At 38.4% G+C, this 13,148-nt stretch overlaps 1 protein-coding gene across 1 annotated transcript in view; it reads right to left on the bottom strand.

The window, feature by feature from the left end:
- REC114 (REC114 meiotic recombination protein) overlaps nucleotides 1-13,148 on the bottom strand; it is a gene marked incomplete at its 5' end in the record, with an annotated part of 111,773 nt that overhangs the window by 56,511 nt on the left and 42,114 nt on the right. The window lies entirely within an intron of this gene.

Raw genomic sequence — 13,148 nt, 5'->3', positions numbered from 1 at the left:
TGCTGCCAGGAGTGGTCACCTCACTTCTAAAAAGATTCTATTGCCTTTGCCAATTAAGCAAGGAAATTAATCTAACTCCACTGTGTATGAATGTGCTTTCTCCTTCCACCCACCTGAAATACATCAGTTGGCATCAGAAGTGAGACTGGCACAGGCACACCACCACCCTCGTTAAAGAGTTTGGAAGGAGTGTTGGGAAGACAAGTGAGGGAACGCTGCCTGAGGAAGTATGGATGGAGACGAGAGAGACGAGAGCAGTTATGTGAGTTTTTCCCCTGGAGTAGTCGTAGAGTGGAGTTCACAAACTGTTCTCTTTACCTCTGAAAAGTTGAGCCCAAGGGATAATTCAAAAGAGTAAAGACAAGATAGTCTAAGGCATAACTCACTGCCATCTCACTAAGGTGGGGAGGATGATCACAGATTCCCAAAGGGCTGAAAAGCCAGGGGAGATAGAGGAGATATGATAGAGGACCCCCTCACATGTCTTTCAGATGGGTAGACAGCAACTTTTCAGGCCAGGAATACGTAAGAGCTGAAGTTTATTTAGATGTGGGAAAGTATAAAAATAGAGCAGCAAAACGCTTTAACTCTTGCTAACCCAACTCTCTCTGTAGGAGGATAACAAAACACAAAAAAGTGATATTAATTGATGCCAGTGGTTTTAAATGTGGGAAGGGGGTAATAATAAAGTTATGAAGAGCTCTGTCTTCCTTGATCCTTCCTGAAAAAGTGACCAAAGACTGGTTCTAATTTAAAGAATTTAACTGTGTGAATAACTTGATTTTAAAAGTTTGTGCTAAATCTTTCCTCTCAGAAAATTCTGAAATTGAGACTATGATTTGGACAAATATTTTTAAACTAACTGGGTTAAAATTAGTGTTGGAAGATTCCAGAGCTCATTTAAATAGGAATATAACATTTTCACTGGTAAACATACTATTTCTTTTGGAAGAATATTTGGGCTGAGTGTGAAAAGTAAAACAAACCAAAAACTATAAACCCCATTTCCAGGATGACTCATATTTCCCAAGAAAATAGAATTAAAATTGTCTCAAGGCCATTTAACTTCTGTGTTTCAGACATAATTTTATTTAGGTGAAGACACTTGTGCTGAATCAGAACCAACTGAGATAAAAAGGAGTACCTGGAAACAGAGGCTAAAGTCTTAGGAAACAATTTCCCCCATTTGGCTATCTTTAAGAATCTTGGCTTAAGATTCTGGATTCTGCAACTACTTGTGAGTCAAGAAGGGAGATACTGATAAAAGGTAGATCTTTACAGATTTATAATTGTAAACAGAATATGTTTTTAAATTTAGAGAAATATTCCAAAAGGAGTTATGAATTCCACATTTTAAAAAAGGAGTTTGAGTGAAAGGAAATGTATGGCAGCTCACTGAAGGATAAGTTCACTATGATCAGGAGCTCCAGCACCTGGAGGGGAGGAACCAAGCAGGACTGAGCAGGCAGCAAAGAAGCAGGTGGCGACAGCAATCTTATACTTAAAGGTGACTGCATGAGGGCACAGCAAGGTACAGAACCCTGTGCCCCAGAAAAGCCACGCCTCCATGTCCCCAGACTAAAAAAGGCTCACAGTGCTCATCCTACACTCAGCACAAGCTAAAAGAAGAAGAAAATCATGTAAAACCTAGCAAAAACAAAACAAAACGCATTCACTAGCTGGAATGTATGTGTGTGCTTGTGTTGTATGTTTGGAAATGTGTTATAGTTTTAAGAGAACACACACACACACTCAATCCTACAGTTAGTTCAACAACAACAAAAACCCAAAAACCCAATCAGAAAATACACGAAGACCTGAATAGGTATTTCTCCCAAGAAGATAAACGACTGCCAACTAGCACATGAAAAGATGTTCAACATCACTAACCATTATGGAAACGCAATGAGATATGACCTCACATCCATTATGATGGCTACTATAAAAAAAAAAAACAACGAGAAAACAGAGACTAAGAAGACAATAGAAATAAATCAATGAAACTAAGAACTGGTTCTTTGAAAAGATAAACAAAATCGACAAACCTTTAGCTAGACTCAACACTCAAACAAGAAAAAAAGAGGACTCGAAGAATATGAGTGAAGGAAGAGAATTACAACTGACACCACAGAAATATAAAGGACTATAAGAACTACATTTGAACAATATAATGAACAATTATATGCCAACAAACTGGACAACCTAGAAGAGACAGTTAAATTCCTAGACAACCTACCAAAACTGAGTGGTGAAAAAACTGAAAATCTGAACAAATCAGCTACTAGTGAGGAGATCAAATCAGTAATTAAAAACCTCCCAAAAAACAAAGTGCAGGCTCAGATGGCTTCACTGGTGAATTCTATCAAACATTCAAAGAATTAATACCAATCCTTCTCAAACTTCTTCCAAAAAATAGAAGAAGAGGTTCCAAAAATAGAAGAGGGAATGTTTCCAAACTCATTTTATGAAGCCAGCATTACCTTGATACCAAAACCAGACAAGGATGCCACAAGAAAAGAAAATCACAGGCCAATATCCCTGATGAACAGAGATGCAAAAATCCTAAACAAATATTAGCAAGCTGAATTCAATAATACATTAAAAGGATCATACGTCATGATCAAGTGAGACTTATATATTCCAGGAATGCAAGGATGGTTCAACATCTGCTAATCAATGTGATACATCACATTAACAAAATGAAGGATAAAAATCATAAGATCATCTCAATAGATGCAGAGAAAGCATTTGACAAAATTCAATATCCATTTATGATAAAAACTCTCAACAAAGTGGGTATAGAGGGAATATACTTCAACATAATAAAGGGCATATATGACAAGCCCACAGCTAACATCATACTCAATGGTGAAAAGCTGAAAACTTTTCCTCTAAGATTAGGAACAACACAAGGGTGCCCGCTCTATAGTCACTTTTATTCAACATAGTACAGTAAATCCCCTACATGCGAATGAGTTCTGTTCCAAGAGTGCATTCATAAGTCCAATTTGTTTGTTAAGTCCAACAAAGTTAGCCTATACACAATCGGCTATATAGTACTGTACTGTAATAGGCTTATAATACTTTTTACACAAATAATACATAAAAAACAAACAAAAAACATTTTTAATCTTACAGTACAGTACCTTGAAAAGTACAGTAGTACAGTGGCATTGAGTGAACAGGCAAGAAGAGTTACTGACTGGAGGAGGGAGAGGAGGTGGGAAATGGTAGAGCTCAAGGATCATCAGCAATAGGAGACAGAGGGCAAGCTGCAATTTCACTCATACCTGATACTGATGGAACACACGTTTGTATCTTTGAAAGTTCAAAACTTGAAGGTTTGCATGTAGGGGACTTACTGTACTGGAAGTCCTAGCCAGATCAACTAGGCAACAAAAAGAGAGAGGCATCCATATTGGAAAGGAAGAAGTAAAATTATCTCTGTTTGCAGATGACATGATATTATACAGAAAACCCTCAAGACTCCACCAAAAAACTGTTAGGACTAATAAATGAATTCAATACAGTTGGAGGATACAAAAATCAGCATACAAAAATCTGCTGCATTTCTATATACTAATAACGAACTACCAGAAAGAGAAATTACAAAACAATCCCATTTACAATTGCATCAAAAAGAATAAAACACCTAGGAATAAATTTAACCAAAGAGGTGAAAGACATGTACACTGAAAACTGTAAGACATTAATGAATAAAAAAATGAAGTCACAAATAAATGGAAAGATAGTCCATGCTCATGGACTAGAAGAATTAATAGTGTTAAAATGTCCACAGTACCCAAAGCAATCTACAGATTCAATGCAATCCCTATCAAAATTCCAATGGCATTTTTCACTGAAGTAGAACAAACAATCCCCAAATTTAAATGGAACCACAAAATACTGTGAATAGCCAAAGCAAGCTTGAGAAAGAAGGTCAAAGCTAGAGATACCATGCACCCTGATTTCAAACTATATTACAAAGCTATAGTAATTAAACAGTATGGTATTGGCATAAAAAAAAGATACATAGATCAATGGAACAGAACAGAAAGCTCAGAAATAAACCCAGGCATACATGGTCAGTTAATTTACCACAAAAGAGCCAAGAATACACAATGCGAAAAGGACAGTCTCTTCAATAAATGGTGTAGGGAAAACTGGACAGCCACATGCAAAAGAATGAAACTGGACCACTATCTTACACCATAAACAAAAATTAACTTACAGTGGATTAAAGACTTGAATATAAGACCTGATACCATAAAACTCCAAGAAGAAAACATAGATAGTAAGCTCCTTGACATAGATCTTGGTGATGATTTTTTGAATCTGACACCAAAAGCAAAAGAAACAAAAGTAAAAATAAACAAGTGGGGCTATATCAACAAACTAAAAAGCTTCTTCACAGCAAAGGAAACCATCAACAAAATGAAAAGGCAACCTACTGAATGGGAGAAAATATTTGCAAATCATATATCTGATAATGGTTAATATCCAAATATATAAAGAACTCCTGCAATTCAACAGCAAAAAACCCCAAACAATCCAGTTAAGAAATGAGCAGAGATCTGAATAGAAATTTTTCCCAAGAGGACATACAGATGGCCAACAGTACATGAAAAGATGCTCAACATCACTAATCATTAGAGAAATGCAAATCAGAACCACAATGAGATATCAACTCACACCTGTTAGAATGTCTGTTATCAAAAAGATAAGAAATAACATGTGTTGGCAATGATGTGGAGAAAAGGGAAACTTTGTGCACTGTTGGTGGAAATGTAAATTGATGCGGCCACTATGGAAAACACCATGGAGGTTCCTCAAAGAATTCAAAATAGAACTACCATATGCTCCAGCAATTCTACAGGGTACTTATTTGAAAAAAGTTAAAACACTATCTTGAAAAGACATTTGCACCCCATGTTCACTGCAGCATTATTTACAATAGCCAAGGTATGGAAACAACCTATGTGTCCATCAATGCATGAACAGATAAAGAAGATGTGGTATACATAGGCAATGGACTATTATTCAGCCCATAAAAAAAAAAGTCTTGTCATTTGTAAATGTGGACAGACCTTGAGGGCATCATGCTAAGTGAAATAAGTTAGACAGAGAAAGACAAATACTGTGTGATCTTACTTACATGTGGAATCTAAAAACAAAAACAAAAGAACAAGCTTATAGATATAGAGACCAGATTAGCAGTTGCCAGGGTAGGGGTGGGGAGTGGGAGAAATGGTGAAAGGGGTCAAAAGACACAAACTTCCAGTTATAAAATAAATAAGTCATGGGGATGTAATGTACACCATGGTGACCATAGTTAATAATACATACAGTTGCCAACTCATGATGGTTCAACTTAACAATTTTTAAACTTTATGATGGTACAAAAGCAAGAAAATTCAGTAAAAGTGTACTTTGAATTTTGATCTTTTCCCCCGGGCTATCAATATGCTGTACAGTACTCTCTCGTGATGCCTGGCAGTGGCAGTGAGCTGCAGCTCCCCCAGCTACCGAGTGGATCATGAGGATTAACAACCAATACACCCAAAACTATTCTGTTTTTCATTTTCAGTGCACTATTCAATAAATTACGTGAGATATTCAGCACTTTATAAAATACACTTTGTGTTAGATGATTTTGCCCAGCTGTAGGCTAATGTAAATGTTCTGAGCACATTTCAGGTAGGCTAGGCTAAGCTATAATGTTCAGTAGGTTAGGTGTATTAAATGAATTTTGACTTAGTATTTTCAATTTATGATGGGTTTATCAAGACATAATCCCATATTAAGGAAGATCTACACTATATTGCATATTTGAAAGATGCTAAGAGAATAGATCTTAAAAGTTCTCATCACAAGAAAAAAATCTTGTAACTATGTAACGTGATGGATGTTAACTAGTTTATTGTGGTGATCATTTTGCAATGTATACAAATATCGAACCATTGTATACCTGAAACTAATAATGTTATATGTCAATTATACCTCAATTTAAAAAAACAAGAAAATAACCACCATTAGTGAGGATGTGGAGATATTGGAATCTTTGTGCACTGTTGATGGGAGTGTAAAATGGGGCAGCCACTGTGGAAAAAAAGTATGGTAGTTCCTCAAAAAATTAAAAATAGAATTACCTTATATTCCAACAACCCTTCTGGGCATATACCCAAAAGAACTGAAAGCAGGGTCTCAAAGAGATGTTTATATACCCATGTTCATAGCAGCATTATTCACAATAGGCAAAAGGTAGAAACAACCCTAGTGTCCACTGACAGAAGAACTAATAAAATGTGGTATATACATGCAACGGAATATTATTCAGCCTTAAAAGAGAAGGAAATTCTGACACAGGCTGTAACCGGATGAATCTTGAAAACACTGTGCTCAGTGAAATAAGTCAGACACAAAAAGACAAATACTGTATGATTCTACTTACACGAGGTAAATAGAGTAGTCACAGTCATAGATACAGAAAGTAGATTGATTGTTGCCAGGGGCTGAGCTGGGAGAGGGGGAATAAGGAGTTGTTGTTTAACGAGTATAGCGTTTCAGTTTTTCAAGATGAAATGAATTCTGGAGACGGACAGTGGTGATGGCTGCACAGCAATGTAAATGTACTTAATACCACTGAGCTGTGCACTTAAAAATGATGAAGATGGTAAGTTTTATGTTATGTGTGTTTTACCACAATTAAAAACAAATTTTAAAAGGCCACCATAGGTAAGAGAGAATCTGTTCAAAATGCCAAGACTGGAAAGGGGAAGCCAGCTGAACTTGGGCCAAGGTAGACTGAAGATGGAGTCAAGGTCTCCGGGCCCTTTGGCTATACCAACCCTTTGAAAGAAGTAACAGAATGGCCTAGTGGTGGTTTTGCATGGAGCCTTTTGACACTAATGTCCTCACTTGGATGCAGGTGCTAATTTAACAAGCAAAATGGAAACCTATGGTACTACTGTACACCAAGCTACAGTTTAATCTGAAGCATTAAGTTCCCATGGACCTCACAGGAGGTGGCAGAGAATTATGAAGTTTAAGGGAAATCAAGTTTAAACAGCTGCCCGGGTCCAAGCAGAGAGCCCAAAGCTTCTTTGGATTTCAACAAAAACATCACAGAGGCAGCTGTTACTGGGCCCTAGCAATCAGTTTCTCCGAAAGAAATGACACTGTACTTTTGTTTTTTTTGGTTGTGCAGCTTCTACAAAATTTGATAGTACAAATACAGCACACTTTAATCCATGCCAATAATTAGATTCTCATACTAAAACAGAAGTGGCTAAAACTTTCCATGGCTATCCTGTCCCTTCCTTTTATGGGAAAAATTCTAAAAATATATCACAACCCAGATTAGTATGAAGGGAGAGGGTGTGTAAATGTAATACCAACAGAAAATTGCAATTGAAATGTGCTATAATCTAAATATGTTTCCTCTTCTATGTGTTGGTTCTTGTGGAACCCAGAAAATACTGTGAATACATTGCATAAACTGACAAAACTGTTCTTTGATTTAGGGGGCAAAATGTTTTTTAAATATGTATTCTTATTTTTATCACACACATACACATAATTTAAAAAATCAAATATTTCTATAATAACATTGATTCATAAGAACTAAATATTTTTAAAGTTTATTACATGAACAGTACTAAAAAAAGGAAAAACCATCTCAGTAGATGCAGAAACAGCATTCAACAAAATTCAACTCCTATTCATGACTGAAAACTCTCAGCAAACTAGAATAGAAGGTAACTTCCTCAATCTCATAAAGGGTATTGACAAAAACCCTACAGCTAACACTATACTTATTGTTAAAAAGACTGAATGCTTTTCCCCCAAGATCAGGAACAAGGCAAGGATGTCGATTCTCACTAAAGGATGTCCTAGCTGGTGCAATCTGGGGAAAAAAGAGCAGGGAGCTGGACAGAGTATACAGACTGAATGAAAGGAGGAATGTGAAACTGTCTATTCACAGACAACAGATCACCTGTGTAGAAAAAAATGACAAAACATCTAAAAAATGCTGTAGAACTAATAAATGAATTCAGCAAGATCACAGGACATGAGGTCAACATGAAAAAAAAGTCATTTGTATTTCTATACTTTAGCAACAAATTATTAGGTATTGGGATTTCTAAAATTCTATTTACAATAACTTAACTATAAAGTATTTGTGGATAAATTTAGCTAAATACGTATAAGACCTACTGTGAAAACTACAAAACACTGCTGAGAGAAAGTTTATAAATAAATGGAATAAATAAAAGATATAAATAAATGGAGAGTTATAACATGTTCATGGGTCAGAAGACTCTATTAAGATGTCAATTCTCCCCAAGATGATTTATAGATTCAAAGGAATCCCAATCAAAACCCCAGCAGGTTTTTGTTTTATTTTTTTTTGCAGGAAAGCTGACTCTAAAATGCAAATAACAGAACAACTTAGAAAAAGAACACGGAGGAATTACACTACCAATTTCAAAAATTACAGCAAAGCTAAAGTAATCAAGACAGTATGTTATTGGATTAAGAAGAGACATTTAGGTCAACAGAACAGAAAAGTGAGTCTAGAAATAGACACACACATACACAGCAAACTGATTTTTAACAAAGGTGCCAAGGTAATTCAATGACAAAAAGTTAGCCTTTTCAATAAATGATGCTGGAACAATTGTTATGTATGTGCAAAAAAGTTAACCCAGACCCTTAACCCTCGCTATATATGAAAAATTAATTCAATGGTTCCAGAAGTAGATTCTCTAAGATCTGTGATTATGTCCATAACATAGTAATTTTTTCAATACCACATTGCCTTAGTAGAAGAGAAGAAGGGATTCTATACCAAATAATAATAAACAGTAACGTTATTAAATACTACTAAAAATTCATAATGAACCACAGGGCTAAATCTAAGAGCTAAAATTATAAAATTTCCAGAAGAAAACACAGAAAAATACCATTACAATCTTAGAGTAGATGAAAATTTCCTAAATAGCATGCAAAGAGAAAAAACTGGAATTCATTAAAATTTTAGGCTTTGGCTCTTCAAAAGACACTGCTAAGAAATGAAAAGGTAAGCCACAGACTGAGTGAAATATTTGCAGAACCCATTTCTGATAAAAGAGCTGTAATCAGAATAAGAACTCTTAGAAATGCAAATCAAAACAACAATGAGTTATCACCTCATACCGGTTAGAATGGCCATCATCAAAAAATCTACAAACAATAAATGCTGGAGAGGGTGTGGAGAAAAGGGAACCCTCCTTCACTGTTGGTGGGAATGTAAACTGGTACAGCCACTATGGAGAACAGTATGGTGGTTCCCTGGGAAACTAAAAGTAGAGCTACCATATGATCCAGCAATCCCACTCCTGGACATATATCTGGAGAAGAACATGGTTTGAAAGGATACGTGCACCCCAATGTTCACTGCAGCATTGTTTACAATAGCCAAGACATGGAAGCAACCTAAACGTCCACTGACAGATGAATGGATGAAGAGGATGTGATACACATATACAATGGAATATTACTCAGCCATTAAAAAGAATGAAATAATGCCATTTGCAGCAACATGGATGGACCTGGAGATTATCACACTAAGTGAAGTAAGTCAGAGAAAGACAAATATCATGTGATACTACTTATATGCGGAATCTAAAAAAAAATGATACAGGTGAACTTGTTTACGAAGCAGAAACAGACTCACAGACTTAGGGAACGAACTTATGGTTACCGGGGGGAAGGGTGGAGGGGGGAGGGATAGATTGGGAATTTGGGATTGACATGTACAAACTGCTATATTTAGAATAGATAACCAACAGGGACCTACTGTATAGCACAGGGAATGCTGCTCAATATTCTGTAATAAACTAAATGGGGACAACTGGCTGCTGGACAATCACTGACAGGAAGACCCTGGACTTCACCAAGGAGGATACCCCACGTCCAAGGACAGAGGAGAAGCCACAGTGAGACGGTAGGAGGGGCGCAATCAGAGTAAAATCAAATCCCATAACTGCTGGGTGGGTGACTCACAGACTGGCGAACACTTATACCACAGAAGTCCACCCACTGGAGTGAAGGTTCTGAGCCCCACGTCAGGCTTCCCAACCTGGGGGTCTGGCTACGGGAGGAGGAATTCCTAGAGAATCAGACTTTGAAGCCTAGTGGGAATTGATTGCAGGACTTTGACAGGACTGGGGGAAACAGAGACCCCACTCTTGGAGGGCACACACAAAGTAATGTGTACATCGGGACCCAGGGGAAGGAGCAGTGACCCTGGGGGAGACTGAACCAGACCTACCTGCTGGTGTTGGGGGGTCTCCTGCAGAGGCAGGTGGTGGCTCTGTTTCACCGTGGGGATAAGGACACTGGCAGCAGAGGTTCTGTGAAGTTCTCCTTGGCGTGAGCCCTCCCACAGTCTGCCATTAACCCCACCAAAGAGCACGGGTAGGCTCCAGTGCTGGGTTGCCTCAGGCAAAACAACCAACAGGGAGGGAACCCAGCCCCACCCATCAACAGTCAAGTGGATTAAGATTTTACTGAGCTCTGACCGCCACAGCAACAGGGAGGGAACCCGGCTCCACCCATCAACAGTCAAGTGGATTAAGGTTTTACTGAGCTCTGACTGCCACAGCAACAGTCAGCTCTACCCACCACCAGAGCCTCCCATCAAGCCTCTTAGATAGCCTCAACCACCAGAGGGCAGACAGCAGAAGCAAGAAAAACTACAATCCTGCAGCCTGTGGACCAAAAACCACAGTTACAGAAAGATAGAGAAGATGAAAAGGCAGAGGGCTATGTACCAGATGAAGGAACAAGAAAAAACCCCAGAAAAACAACTAAATGAAGTGGAGATAGGCAACCTTCCAGAAAAAGAATTCAGAATAATGATAGTGAAGATGATCCAGGACCTCGGAATAAGAATGGAGGCAAAGATCGAGAAGATGCAAGAAATGATTAACAAAGATCTAGAAAAATTAAAGAACAAACAAACAGAGATGACCAATACAATAACTGAAATGAAAACTACACTAGAAGGAATCAATAGCAGAATAACTGAGGCAGAAGAACGGATAAGTGACCTGGAAGACAGAATGGTGGAATTCACTGCTGCGGAACAGACTAAAGAAAAAAGAATGAAAATAAACTAAATGGGAAAAGAATTTGAAAAAGAATAGATACATGTATATGTATAACTGAATCACTTTACTGTACACCTGAAACTAACACAACACTGTTAATCAACTATGCTCCAATATAAAATAAAAATTTTTTAAAAATGCAAAAAAAGTAAAAGAACTCACAATTCAAATATAAAAAGACAGACAACTCAATTAAACAAGGTTATAAGATATAAGCAGACACTTCAATAAGATACACAAATGGCAAATAAACACACAAAAAGATGGTCAATATCATTAGCCATTAAGAAAATTCAAATTAAAACCACCATGAGATACCACTACATATGCACAAGAATAGTTAAACTTAAAAAGACTGACAATGTCAAGTGTTGGTGAGGACACGGAACAACTGGACCCTCACACACTGCTTGTAGGAATGCAACTTTGGAAAACAGTTTTGCGGTTTCTTATAAAGTTAAACATAGATGTACTATATGACCCAGCAACAGTTCCTCTCTTGGGAATTTACCAGAGAAAAATGAAACTATATGTTCATACAAAAAGGCTGTATACAGGGCTTCCCTGGTGGCGTAGTGGTTGAGAGTCTGCCTGCTAATGCAGGGGACGCGGGTTCGAGCCCTGGTCTGGGAAGATCCCACATGCCACGGAGCAACTGGGCCCGTGAGCCACAATTACCGAGCCTGCGTGTCTGGAGCCTGTTCTCCACAACAAGAGAGGCCGCGATAGTGTAAGGCCCGCGCACCGCGATGAGGAGTGGCCCCCACTTGCCGCAACTAGAGAAAGCCCTCGCACAGAAACGAAGACCCAACACAGCCATAAATAAATAAATAAATAAATAAATGATTGAAGGACTTTAAAAAAAAAAAAAAGGCTGTATACAAGTGTTTATACCAGCATCATTCATAACAGCCAAAAAATGGAAACAACCCAATGTCGATCAAAAATTGAATGGATAAGCAAATTAGGTTTATCCACACAACAGAATATTATTCAGTAATGAAAAGAAATGAACAATATGGATGAATCTCAAAAGTATTATGCTAAGTGGAAGAAGCTGGACACAAAAGAGCTACATAATGTATGATTTTATTTATGTGAAATTCTAGAAAAGGCAAAACTATGGTGGCAAAAAGCAGATCGGTGGTTTTGCTAGGTTCCAAGGGTGGACAGAGAAGATGGACTGCAAAAGAGTACAAGGAAACTTTTTGGGTCAATTGAAATGTTCTATACCATGACTGTGTGGCGGTTATACAACTATACACATTTATCAAAGCCCATCAAACTGAACACTTAAAATTAGTGAATTTTATTTTGTGTAAATTATACCTCAATAAAGGTATCTTTTTAAAAAGAGTTTAGACAGTCACACGCTCTCCCACACCTCAGCACAGAGGCCAGGGGCTGACCCGCCAGTGGCCTATCCAGTACCCATCCCTTCTGCTCCCTCCTTGCTGGCAGAGTCAAGTGGGGGCATCTGCCCTAAGGGGTGGTGTGGGTCCCTCTCTGGCCCAAAGAGTAAAGAGAGCTTTGTTCAAGTCCACCGCCAGTGGTGGTCAAGAAGGAGCCCCGTGATACAGTTCTGGCCAGAAGGCAGAGGCTCTGGTGGGGCTTCTGGGAATGGATCCCCTGCTCGTAAAAAGCTGTGCTGAGAAGGGACTTCTTGCTTCCTGCCTCTGGACACAGCCCAGAGTGTTCTGAGACCCCAAGAACTGTACAGGACACCTCTTGCCGCTTGGAGCTGTAGCAGCCATTTTGCAAGCATGGAGGGACCTGTCTGAGGACCAGGACCTTCCCCAGACCTATTGAATTTGAATCCCTTGGGGGTGAGACCAGAACTCATGCATTTTCTGCAGACTCTCCAGGTGACTCTGGTGCACCCAGGACCGAGGACCACTGCTCTGAGCATACAGTGCTGGACCAAGACGTGCCCTGCCTAGAAGTGATTTTGAGCACTCCTCTCCCAGGTGACTGTGGTTGGCCCTGATCCAT

The sequence above is a fragment of the Balaenoptera physalus genome (genome assembly GCF_965194825.1).
Source record: "Balaenoptera physalus genome assembly, chromosome: 2".
Taxonomy (NCBI): domain Eukaryota; kingdom Metazoa; phylum Chordata; class Mammalia; order Artiodactyla; family Balaenopteridae; genus Balaenoptera; species Balaenoptera physalus.
The sequence above is the reverse complement of the archived record's forward strand: the minus strand, read 5'-3'. Positions and strand labels throughout refer to the sequence as shown.